Raw genomic sequence first — 14,518 nt, 5'->3', positions numbered from 1 at the left:
TGTTTTCTCCTCGTCTTCAGGCACTATCTAGATTTGGTTATAATCGAAGAAGATATCTATGAAGGTTAAGAGTTTATAGCTCGAGGTGGCATCGACCAGCTGGCCAATCCTCGATATGGGGTAGCTGTCCTTCAAGCAGATCTTGTTTAGATCGATGAAGTCAATGTAGATTCATCATTTTCTGTTCACCTTCTTTACCATGACCACATTCATGATCCATTCTGGATAAGTTGTTTCTTTGATAAAGCCTATCTGGAACAGCTTGTCCACCTTTTCAACTATTACTTTTTGTCGCTTGGATGTGAAACTCCTCTTCTTTTGCTTGAAGAGATGGTGATTTGGGCTCACATTCAACTGGTGCATAAGCATCGAGAGATCGATTCTTTTTATATCCACCAGCGTCTAGGCGAAGATGTCAGCACTTTTCTGTAAAAAAAAAGACTAGTTGGTCTTTTATTATCTGATCTGGATTCGATCCGATCTAGACCATGTGCTCCTGGTTTCCATCCGTCAAGGAGATTGAAATGATATCCTCAACTGGTTCTCCCCGCTCCTCGACCAGCTCATCGCAGGTGTCTAATCCTTCAACTGAGTATGACTTGGTAGGACGAGTTCCTTGAAGAGCAATATTGTAGCAATGACACACCAAGTCTTGGTCTTCACAAACTTCTCTAACTTCATGCATCGTTGAAATTTTCATCTTCAAATGGTATGTGGAGATGACAGCACGGAGTGCATTCAGGCTTGGTCGGCCAAGGATGGCATTGTAAGTCGAGGGTGCTCGAATGACTAGGAAGTCAACTTGAGTAGTGAACTGGATGGAAAATCAGCCAGCTTTCACAGATAGCATGATGACCCTTTCCACGGAGAAGGCATCTCCGATAAATTCAATAAGTGAGAAGTCCATCCTTCCCAATCGATCAGCAGATATCTCCATCTTTGAGAAGGCATCATAAAATAAGACATCAACAGAGCTTTCATTATCAATTAGAACTCAGCATACATTATAATTTGCAATATTTGAATTTACAACCACCGTATCATTATGTGAGAATTGAGTTCCTTGGATATTTTTCTCGATTAAAGTTATTAATTCTCCAGTCCTCCACTTTTTCGCTACTTCTTTATCTCCACTGGGTTCTTCACTACGATGCCCCCTAGTGATTGTGTTTATTATGCCGATTGGGATTTGGTCTTTCAAGGGTCCTGTCCATTGTGGTTGCTCTGCCAGTCGAGGGGATCTCTATCATTCTTCCCACTACTCCTTTTTTTGTTGTATGAACCGATCGAGACGATCACGCTTGATGAAATCTTCGATCTCATCTTAGAGTTAAATACACTCTTCTGTATCATGATCGTGGTTTTGGTGGTATAGACAATACTTTTCTGGATTTCTCCGATCAGGGTGTGTCCACAGCTTCCTTGCCTTAGGGAGCTGTCCTCTGATTTCCATCAAGACCTGAGTCCTTGAAACATTTAGCGGGATATAATTATTGTACCTTCTCAATGATGAGGCACGTCAATCCCTTCTTTGAAGGCTTCTAGGTCAGCGATTCCAAGGAGGGATCCCATTTTTCAACTTTCGAGATGGAGACCTGGAGTGCTACCAGATTCTCTTCTTCTGCCTCGGGAAGCACTCCTTATTTTACTTTCCCCCTCTGATGGGATTAGTAGGGGCTTCATCCTTGATGAAAATCTCCTCCATGTAGGCGTACTTCTCCACTCGAATCAGCATATTAGGGTAGTTTTGAGGATAGGTCTTCACTAGTGACCTCTTAAGGTCATTCTTCAGGAGTCCACTTATCATCGTGGATATCACAACCGATTGGTCCAGATCACAAACTTTCAGAATAGCCACATTGAAGCGACTGACAAAAACTCGGATCGACTCATCCTCCTTCTGCTTTACAGTGTAGAGGTAGTCGGACCACTTCTGCTGACGTCGGCTACTAAAAAATGATTGATAAAAGATTGGTTTAGCTGCTTGAAGAAATGGATCGAGATCGGCTTCAAACTGAAATACTAGTGTCGGACCGCTCCCTTTAAAATTGAGGGAAAGGCTCGACAAAAGATGGGATCGGTGCTCCATAGAGGAGTATCGCCATCTTGAAAGTCTCAAGGTGATCGACATGATCGACAGTCCCCTCATAGCTTTTCAATTGCGGGGCCCTGAAGTGCTGAGGAAGTAGCTCCTGCAAGATCCTTAAATCAAAAGGCGAGTTGTTATTAAACCCATCGTAAGGTGTCGAGGAGGTATTGTAGATTGCATCGATCCACTGATCGATTTTTTGAAGCTGTCACTCAAGTGCAGGATCTCGGACGGTACAGACCTCAGAGTGTGGGGGGGATCGCCGATCAGAGATTGAATCGTGCCTTGATCGAATACTCGAAGATCGCCTCCTTCTTGGTTCTGGAGTTCTGGGGTGGCTCTGGCAGGTTTGTCTCCTCTCCGGGCTTTGCAGAGGGGCTTGTGGTTGTTTCGACAGTGGTGGCTACGATGCCTGATTCGATGGTGGCACCACCAAAAGAGGTGTAGGGACTACCTGATCAGGCTGCGGGGCAGAGTAGTTTCTGCCACTGGCAGCTGTACCCAATTGTTAGTCTGACCCTCCATCGATCGAGAGGTGGTGGTGCTGGTATAGCAGGATGAAACTCTCTTAGGTGGCAAAGTTATATTGTCCTCGATCTGTGCTCCTCTGAATGGGTTCAGGCCCCTTCCTCCAGCGCCAATCTGTTGGTGCGAGATTCTGCAAGGTGCCGAGATGCTGGAGTGGATGGCGAGATGGGATCTCCCAAGATGTGACCTACAAAAAAGTTTTGACCAGAGGTTGCTTCGGTGGGGACCCTCTAACACTCAAATTAGAACTCTTGTTTAATAGATGGAGGATCGTGAGGGACAGAGTAATGACTTACCTTTTTTAGGATCTCCTTTGGGCCTCCTTTTATGGATGGAGATGGTTGCTTTAGTTGGTAGATTGGTTGGCACGATATCATTTGACTAGGGCACAATTTGCATATAGTAGCAAAACTATCTCTCAAAATTCTTGGGATATGGCAGTTGTGGTTGCCTTATCAGTTTTGTGACAGTTATCATTTGACTGAAATTAAATTTCGAATTGACATGCCAATTGGTATCAATAAATCAAGGACTGATCGATCGGATGTGATCGACTAACGACCATCTCCCAATTAGACTGAGCTGGCCATTCGGGCGTACTGTCAATTCATCAACCGAGCATACTGGAGTCGACTGCAGAGGAGATATCGACGGTCATATGTGAGAGTTATCTAGTGACAATCGACGAGTCCTCGTTGACTCCTAATGCTAATTGAATGAATGTCGAAGACTAGTCATTAACAAAGTGATAATGATTATGGCCGACCATAGATCCGTGAGGCCTTATCAGGCAAGCTTGCCAGGTTTAGATATCCTGGACCTTGGGCTTCTTCATATCATTGGTCCGTATGAAGTTTCCCCCAACAGATACTAATTTTCTTTTTAGTGCAATTGATGTGACACTTAAATAGAGGAGATCTAAGCATGCACGACCATTTTTAAAATAGTTAGAATCTTGTAGAATTGGATCAACTTGTGAAAATCCTAATAAAAAAATGTAGGATCTTGTAAAGGTTTCATGCATGTATTTCAAAAATTTTTAATGAAAAAATATTAGATTAAATTATTTAATCTATAAATACATGCATAAGATCTGATCTTAAAATTTTTATAAATAAATTTATAACATAAATTTATATGCATAAAAATCTGAATCTAAAATTATAAGCGCTTAAACAAGAACGACAATTAGTGATAGATCTAATCTACCACTTCTAAGGTTCCAAACCCAATATCTGAGCATGGATAGTCAAACTTCATAATTGAAAATATAGATTTGAAAGTTCTTTCTGGTTGCTCGCAGCCGTACAAATATCCGACCTCTACGGATGGTCCACACAAAGTATTCGGACCGTTCAGTCCTCCGCGAGAGTGCTAGCTCACGCAGTCGGCTTCTGATGGCAGATCTGATTTGATCTCTTCTTTCGATCACCTTAGATCTTTTCGATGTCAAAGATAGAGTAGAGAGAGATGCTGGATGGTAAAAAAAAATCTAATGAAGACTCTCTTCTCTATGATTTTTCTCTCACCCAAAATCCTAGAACAATTCTAGGTCGCTCACCCGAGAGGAGATCTGTCTCCTCTTTAATTCACACCAAGAAGAAGAAAACCCACCCAAACCTCATGCCCCAAAGAAGGATTTTCACCCCTCTTTCTCTCTAATATCTCACGATGAAAAGATCTCTATATTTGGCACACAAAATTATGGCTTTTTTATGGTTGTCGTACAAACCAGGTAAGACAGGATAAGGGCTGGAGTTTATTGCAATTCAAATCATTTTGAATTTTAATTTGACTTCAACTTTTTCTCACCCTTATCTGACTTAAAGAAAGACTTACCAGAGAAAATTAGATATGAAAAATTATCTAGAAGACTTCTTTTTCTCGCACACAATGGGCAACTTCAAAAACTGTCGATATGTGGAAGGATATGGATAAAGTTTTTGGTTGAAATTCAAACCAATTTGAATTCAAATCAAAACTAACCAAATTTTATCCTTAATGGGAAATAAAAGAATGGTTAGCACTTGATTTTTTCATATATAAACTGATTTTGTATGGTGAGAAAAAGTGTGAGACATTTTGGGTGGCGCAAGGGAAAGAGTCCCATTCACTTGGGACGCTAGAGTTTAACCAATTGGATTTTTTTTAAATCCAATCTAATTAGATCTAATTAAAATATAATGAATCTAATCTAATTAGACTTCTATAATTTTAATTAAATTTAATCAAATTAATAAATTAATTAAACCAAAGATCCAATCAAATCATGATCATTTCTTCCTTACCGATTAGGTCATCTCATTACCTAATCAGACTTGACTTGATTGAATCCAATTCAATCAAACTTGATCTAGACTTTAATGCTCAATCAAATTAAGCTAATTAGTAATCTAATCACTAATTAATCCTCCATTAATGATAGAATCTAAGTCTAGTGGGGTTCTTCACCAGAATCTCCGTCCAGTGGGACTCTTCACCAGAGTCTCCGTCCACTGGAACTTTACAGATTAGTCATGTGATCATAGAGAAACTTCTAATGTATGTGATTCTATAAATTTAAACCTAAGTTAGTAGTACAGAAACTAATTTTTGTACTAATTAGAGTAACCATTTAGCAATGATATCCGACATCCGGATAGGCCGAATGTATGCAAAACTACACTCAAGAACCTATTTGGATATAGTTACCATATAATTCATCCCTTTGACCCTTGATGCTAGGATGACTTAGAGTTTAAACTATCAACTCTTAATAGTACATCCATTATGTGTCTCAATCTGATAAATCCTATGACTCTTCACAAGGATTGTCCTGACCAAGATCTTATTAAATTGAAACACAAAGCATTCTCTTCAATCTCTTGGAGTGGTCAATTCCATCTTGACTCATGCACCGACTTCACAAGTACTTGACTGTGCCCAAAAATTTTTCGATCCTGAATTAAAAATTTAGATAATCCACACCAAAGTATAGTGAGTTGCTTGCAAGTCACCATGGTGATCTCAGATCAGAGGGACACTTATACCTATATCTCTTCAGAGTGACTCTTGACAGTAGAGTGCTCTGAAATTGATCACATTCAGTGAAATATGCTCTTACATTTTATCTGCATACCATACCAGCATCTCCATGCTCCTTGATTAAGAGGATAACCAACCTATATGGCACACAACGACCTACACTTGATATGTCTATTGTCCTAGTAATAGCATATCATTCGATCGCGAACTCATTTAAGAACTAAATGATAAATCTTCTTTTATTAATTTAAAATAGTCCTAAAGACTTTCATCGTAACACAGAAGTTCGATATAGAAGATGTACAAGCTTATGATGAAAATTATCAAATAAATATTTTATTAATTAATTTATATACAATTATATCAAATAGCACAACCATCAACAGGCTGACAATTGACATTGAGACATATTTTTCAATAACTTTCACTTGTACTAAAGCCAATCGGTACAGTATCGTATACCCATCTTCATTTTATGATCTTCGAACTCCTTCACCGCAAGGGCTTTAGTTAATGGGTCAGCCAGATTCTTCTTTCTATCGATCTTCTAAAGGTCGACGTCATCTCGATCCATGATTTTTTGGATCAGATGGTAGCGACGCAGAATGTGCTTGGTTCACTGATGTGACATCGGTTCCTTCGCTTAAGTAATGGCACCAGCGTTGTCACAGTACAATAAGATGGGGCCATCAAGGGAGGGTACCACATCGAGCTCATTGATAAATTTTCATAACCACACAGCTTCCTTCGCAGCATCGGATGTCGCGATATATTCCACCTCACAAGTAGAGTCGACGATAGTGTGCTGCTTAGAACTCTTCTAGCAGATTGCTCCACTGTTCAGAATATAAATATATTCCGACACGCTCTTGCTATCATCATAATCTGACTGAAAACTGAAGTCTGTAAATCTCATAAATTTTAAGTCAAATTCTCCATAAATAAGCCACTGATCCTTAGTATTTCTCAAATATTTAAGAATAGTCTTTACGACCTTCCAATGGTTCTCACCTGGATCGGACTGGTATCTACTCACTATCTCTAGTGAGTATGTCATGTCCGGTCATGTACATATCATGGCGTATATAATAGATCTCACTACCGAAGCATATGAAATTTTACTCATACGCTCTCTCTCTCTCAAGGAGTTGTCGGACAATCACTCTTCGAGAAAAAAATTCTTTGGTCTATCGGAAGATAGTCTTTCTTGAAATTCTCCATACTGAATCTTTTCAGCACAGTATCAATGTATGTCGACTGGGATAATCCAAGCAATTTTTTAGATCTATCTCTATAGATCTTCATCCCAAGGATGAAGGATGCTTCTCTCAAGTCCTTCATGAAAAACTGTGACGACAACCAAACTTTTATTCTTTGTAATACAGGGATGTTATTTTCGATTAAGAGAATATCATCCACATACAAAATAAGAAATACTATTACCGAGTTATTAACCCACTTGTATATGCAGGGTTCATCTCCATTCTTAATGAAGCCATACGTTCTAATCACTTTATCAAAACACATGTTCCAACTCCGAGATACCTGCTTAAGTTTATAAATGGATCTCTGAAGCTTGCACACCTTTGACTCATCTGTGGATATGAAACTTTCAGGTTGTATCATATACATTTCTTCTTCCAACTTTTCATTTAGAAAAGCTGTTCAGATTTCATAGTCCAGATGTGCTGCTATCGCAAGCATGATCCGAATGGACTTGAACAATATCACAGGAGAAAATGTCTCGTCATAGTCAATACCATAACGCTGACGGTAATCCTTGACAACCAAATAGAGTTTATAGGTCTTTACCTTTCCATCTGTACCCCTCTTCCTTTTGAAGACCCACTTACACCCTATGAATTTTATCTCTTCATGTGGATCAACCAATGTCCATACATTGTTAACTTTTATGGAGTCCATTTCGGATTTCATGGCTTCCAGCCATTTATTGGAGTCAGACCTCTGCATCGCATCTATATAGATGATTGGATCCTTATTGTTCTCATTGAGTTCAACTGGATCACCATCCTGGATCAAGAAATCGTAGTATCTATTCGATTAACACGATACTTTATCGGATCTCCTTAAAGATGTTTCTATAACATGTTCTGAAGTTGATCTAATCAAGTCCAACTCAATGGGTTTATTAGATTGTATCAATTCTTTTACCAATTGAACTTCATCAAGTTCAATCTTTGAGGCATTAGTTCCTTCTTCAAAGAACTCTTTTTCTAGAAAGACTGTCCTATTGCTGACGAATACCTTCTGTTCATCAGCAAAATAGAAGTAATACCTCTTGGTCTCTTTTGGGTACCCTACAAATAAATATTTATCAGATCTAGGTCCAAGCTTATCAGTTTTTAGATGTTTGACATAAGCCGGACATCTCTAAATTCTAAAGTGAGAGAGTACTGGCTTACATTCTGTTCACATCTCATGTGATGTTTTACTTACAGACTTACTCGAAATTTTATTCAAAATATAACAAGCCGACTCGAGTGCATATCCTCAAAAAAAGATCGACAGACTTACAAAGCCCATCATGGACCGAACCATATCTAACAGGGTTCGATTCTTCCTTTTCGATACACCATTATGCTGTGATATTCCAGGAGGGGTCCATTGCGAGAGAATCTTATTCTCTTTTAAGTATGTCAGAAAATCACTGAAGAGGTATTCTCCTACTCGATCAGACTAAAGAGTTTTAATACTCTTCCCAATTTATTTTTCTACTTCATTATGAAATTGTTTGAATATTTCAAATGATTCTGACTTATGCGTCATTAGGTAGATGTGCCCATACCTCGATAGGTCATCTGTAAAAATAATAAAATAATAATATCCACCTCTGGTACTAGTATTCATCAGTCCACATGCATCAGTATGTATCAGACTTAGAACTTTACTAGCTCACTCATCTTTTTCAGTAAAAGGTGACTTGGTCATTTTCTCAAGAAGACAGGACTCACAGATTGGAAGTGATTAACAATCACTGACTTCGAAGATTTTTTCTTATATCAACCTATTTATTCTATTCTTGTTAACATGACCTAACCTACAGTGCCAAAAGTAGATATCGAAGATATCACTAATTCTAGGGCATTTGCTGGACGTGTACATTATACTAACAGATTGTGACAATATGTAAATATCATTGTTCAGCTGTCTATTCATCACATTAACACCATTCATAATGATATTAAAATTATTTTTTTATTAATATTTTATAATCGTATATGGCCAAGAGGCCTACATAAATAATGTTCTATAAAAAGAAAGGACAAAAGTGACATTCACTAAGAACAATTATATTCAACTTGAATACAAGCTTAATAATTCTTAATACTAGAACTGGTCTTCCATCTCTAACATTAAAAAAAATTTTACCTTCTTCAAATCTCCTACTGACCTACAGACCCTGTAATGAATTGCAAATATTAAAAGAGCTTTCAGTATCTAATACCCAGATAGTAGAATCACAAATTGAGAAATTACAAGGTGTTATTATATAATTACCTTGTCCAGCAATAACTTGCTTCTTTCTCGGCCTGTTCGGATCCAAGGAGACAATGTATTAAGGACAACTCCTCTTCTAGTGCCCCTTCTTCTTGCAATAGAAGCATTCCACCTGACTCTGATCAGACTTGGATTTTTTGGCCTGATTGGGTTTGGGTGCCCCAGCACTTTGCACCCTTTTTTTGTTCTTTTTGTTCTTCTTTCCTTTCTTAAATGGTCGACATCCAGAAGAAAACCCTCCCACTACATTCATCGACTCCTTATGGAGCTGGTGATCCCTCTCAAAGTTCTGCAGCAATCCCAGCAAACCATGGTAATTGACCGTAGGCTTTGTCATTCGAAAATGAGTAAGGAAAGGAAGGTAGGACTTGGGCAAAGAGTTCAGAATGGCATCTTGCTCCAACTGCTCATGCTGAAAAAAATCAATCTTGCTTAAGTGCTCAATCATTTTGATCATGTACAGTACATGATCAGTGACTGACGCTCCTTTCCTAATTCGAGCGTTGAAGATGGCACAACTAGTCTTGTGCCTTTCAACATCATCAGGTATGTCAAAAGACTCGTTCAACATTTGTAACATGTCCTGTGGCTGAGTATTCTCGAAATGATGGCTGATTCATTATTCATTATCGCCAGCATAATACAACGAACCATAGTTCGATCGTTGAGCCACTTCTGATAAGTGTCTCTGACCGTACTACGCACATTCGAAGCTGGCTCCTCGGATATCGGATCTATCAATACATACAAGATCTGTTCGTGCTCTAGGACTATTTTGAACTTTCGATACCAACTATCAAAATTTGGTCCTATCAACTTATCACTATCTAATAGTGATCGGAGCAACAAGGTAGTGGCCATAACTGCAAAAAAAAATCAAAATCTAATTAGTATATGAATTGATTAAGCCTAAAGACATGATTTTTAGTCTAAAGATTCTCTCACTATTTTATTCGAATTGATAGCCTCTACCTCCAATTCAAAAAATTACACTAATTTTTTAGTGGGTACTAGATCCACATGGACTGCACATGGGCCTGAGTATGGCTTGACCAACCCTTATACACCTATGGGTAGGTTCTTAACCAATTATTTCTTCAAATAATTTTTAGCATTTAATTTTACCCCAGACACATCTTTAGCAAGCATGTAGTGCCTCCACTGAAAGTTTTGATTAGGTCCAACCATTAATATGCCAAAATTTAGTGCATCTAACAAACGAGTGATCAGATCCGAGTGTGGCTCGGCCAACCTGACCATCATCAGAAAGATACAACTAAATCAACATATTATGAATGATAATTCTGATGATAGGTGCATTAGGCATGTGGCACCTCTAATGATCATCTAAATTGTTGGACTCATTATCATCCAACTTAATGGGAGGCTATGATCTAGTTATCATCATAACTATTTTATTTTAGAGACCTAACAATTTTAGAAGATTTAATTAGTTGAATTGAGAGATGAGAAGAAACTTGACCAGCTAATCTTAATCCTCCCACTAACTTCACCAAGTCAGATTAAAGAAGATCAAAAATAAACTGGTCTAGCCAAGCAGTCATGAATCCTCCCACTGACTTCATCAAGTCATAAAGAGAACTTAAGATAAGTCGAACTAGAGGCACCTAAATCAGTCATACTAATTTTTTAGTTAGTATGGGTCAACCCCAATCATTAAGTGATCTAATCAAAATATGATTCACTATATTGGTCAAGTAAGTGAGATCGGTGAGAGGGATATGTCATTAACTCGACATAAACTCAATCTATGCAAATAGCTCTCAATTAATAACCACCGATGAAAGCTGCTATACTTACCTTAGACACCAACTGGTTAGTTACTTTCAATTTGATCAACTTATAGACTTGGATTCGACCATGGAGCCATGATCAAAATCCATATTGGTCTAATCAAAGACATGAACTTGACCAACTATAACTATTGAAATTGATCAAGAGAAGAAATTGATCCAATCAGAATTAACTTTTAATTAAATTTGATCAATTACTAATATGATCCATTATCAATGATTTCTAACCTTAGATCTAACCTAGTTAAATGGACTTGACTCAAGCTAACCCATTAACCCATGAATTATGAAATTAATGCCTTGGATCTTTGATTCTCAAATCTAAATCGCTTAATTCTGAATTAAATTTTAGGCTGATATGGGATCAAGTTCGATGTTTGAAAATAGTTTTTAATTTTATAAAATATTTTCATAATCAATCATCTAATGATCAAAATATTAATTTTAAATCTAATATATATTATTTTAAATTTAAAATAAAATTTTAAATTTTTTTTCATTATTCATCAACATAGAAAAGATCGTGCAGCATCCCTACATGCCATAGGAGATCCCATTGAATGGGTAAATAAAGTTGTGACACCCTAATTTTTTCTATGACTGGATGGCTATGAAGATCAATCCAATCAGATTACTACATTACTCAGATACTAAATTAATTATTTAAATCTAATCTAAATAATTAAAATTAGATTATATAAAGATCAGCACAAACTAGGACAACCTTTGCACTGTAAGGAGTAAACCTTACAGCAGGACAATCTTATATCAATTTGTGCGATCAGATCTATAATTAATTTTAGATCTAAATATCATATATCAAATCTGATCTAAATTAAATTATAGATCTAAATGCATGTAATATCAGATTATATGCAAGTATAAATTCATGTTATAAGCAACCTGGCTCTGATACCACTGTAGGATCTTGCAGGGGTTTCATACATATATTTCAAAAAAATTTAATAGAAGAATATTAGATTAAACTATTTAATCTATAAATATATATATAAGATCTAATCTTAAAACTCCTACAAATAGATTTATAATATGAATTTATATGTATAAAAATCTAAATCTAAAATTATAATCTCTTGAACAACAACAGCAATTAGTGATAGATCTAATCTACCACTTCTAGGATTCCAAATCTAATATTTGAGTATGGGTAGTCGAACTCCACAATTGAGAACATAGATCTGAAAATCTTCTCTGGTCACTTGCATCCACATAAATGTCCGACCTCTACGAATGGTTCACACAAAGTTCTCAGATCGAGCAGCCCTCTGTGGGAGTGCTAGCTTGTGCAGTCAGCTTCTAATGGCAGATCTGATTTGATCTCTTCTTTCGATTATCTTGAATCTTTTTGATGTCGAAGATGGAGTAGAGAGAGATACTGGATGGTGGAGAATAATCTAATAAAAAGTCTCTTCTCTATGATTTTTCTCTCACCTAAAATCTTAGAATAGTTCTAGGTCGCTCAACCGAGAGGAGATCGGTCTCCTCTTTTGTTCATGCCAAGAAACAAGGAAACCCCCCCAAACCTCATGCCCCAAAGAAGGATTTTCACCCCTCTTTCTCACTGATATCTCATAGTGAAAAGCTCTCTATATTTGGCACACAAAATTATGGCCTTTTTATGGTTGTCGCACAAACCAGGTAAGACAGGATAATGACTGAAGTTTGTTGCAATTCAAACTATTTTGATTTTTCAATTTGACTCCAACTTTTTCTCACCCTTATCTGACTTAAAGAGGGACTTATCAGAGAAAATTGGGTATGAAAAACTATCAAGAAGACTTCCTTTTCTCGCACACAATGGGCAACTTCAAAAACTACCGACGTGTGGAAGGATATGGATAAGGTTTTAGGTTGAAATTCAAATCAATTTGAATTTAAATCAAAACCAACCAAATCCTATCCTTAATGGGTGATAAAAGAAGGGTTAGCACTTGATTTTCTCACACACAAACTAATTTTGTGCAGTGAGAAAAGGTGTGAGACAATTTGAGTGGCACAAGAGAGAGAGTCCCATTCATTTGGGACTCTAGGGTTTAACCAATTGAATTTTTTTCAAACTCAATCCAATTATACCCAATTAAAATATGATGAATCTAATCTAATTAGGCTCCTATAATCTCAATTAAATCTGATCAAATCAATAAATTAATTGAGCCATAGATCCGATCAAATCAGAATTATTTCTTCCTTACCGATTAGGTCATCTCATAACCTAATTAGACTTGACCTGATTGAATCCAATTCAATCAAACTTGATCCATACTTTAATGCTCAATCAAATTGATCTAATTAATGATCTAATCACTAATTAATCCTCCATTAATGATAGAGTCTAAGTCTAGTGGGACTCTTCAGCAGAGTCTCCGTCCAGTGGGACTCTTCACCAGAGTCTCCATCTACTAAGACTCTACAGATTAGCCATATGATCGGAGAAAAACTTCTAATATGTGTGATCTCATAGATTCAAACCTAAGTTGATAGTACAGAAATTGATTCTTATATCAATCGGAATAACCATCTAGCAATGGTACCCAACATTCGGATAGGCCAAATGTATGCAAAGCAACACTCAAAAATCTATTTGGATATAGTTACCATATAATTCATCCCTTTGACCCTTGATACTAGGATGACTTAGAGTTTAAACTGTCAACTCTTAACAGTACATCCATTATGTGTCTCGATCTGATAAATCCGGTGACTCCTCACAAAGATTACCTTGATCAAGATCTTACTAAATTGAAACACAAAGCATTCTCTCCAATCTCTTAGAGTAGTCAATTTTATCTTGACTCATGCTCCGACTTCACAAGTACTTGACTATGCCCAGAAACCTTCCGATCTTGAATTAAAAATTCAGGTAGTCCAGCACCAAAGCACAGTGAATTACTTGCAAGTCACTGTGGTGATCTCAGATTGAAGAAATACTTATATTTATATCCCTTCAAAGTGACTCTTGACAGCAGAGTGCTCTGGAGTTGGTCACATTCAGTAAAATATACTCCTACATTTCACCTGCATGCCATACCAGCGTCTCCACGCTCTTTGATTAAGAGGACAACTAACTTATATGGCACACAACGACTTACACTTGATATGTCTATTATCCTAGTAATAGCATATCATTTGGTCATGAACTCATTTAAGGATTAAATAATAAATTTTTTTTATCAATTTAAAATAGTCTTAAAGACTTTTATGATAACACAGAAGTTCAGTATAGAAGATGTACAAGCTTATGATGAAAATTATTAAATAAATATTTTATTACTTAATTCATATACAATTATATCAAATAATACAACCATCAACAAGTTGACGATTGATTTTGAGATATATTTTTCAATAAAAAATATCATTTGAAATGACACTTTTAAAAATGTCATTTCTAAATACACCATTAAGAATGACACTCTTAAAAGTGCCATTTAGTATGGTATTTTTAGAAATGCCATCATGAAAGGCACTTCTATAAGTGCCATTCGAAACCACATTTTTACCTTATTTTTTTTAAAAAAATATT

The sequence above is a fragment of the Elaeis guineensis genome, chromosome 1 (assembly GCF_000442705.2).
Source record: "Elaeis guineensis isolate ETL-2024a chromosome 1, EG11, whole genome shotgun sequence".
Taxonomy (NCBI): Eukaryota; Viridiplantae; Streptophyta; class Magnoliopsida; order Arecales; family Arecaceae; genus Elaeis; species Elaeis guineensis.
Note: the sequence above shows the minus strand (reverse complement) of the source record.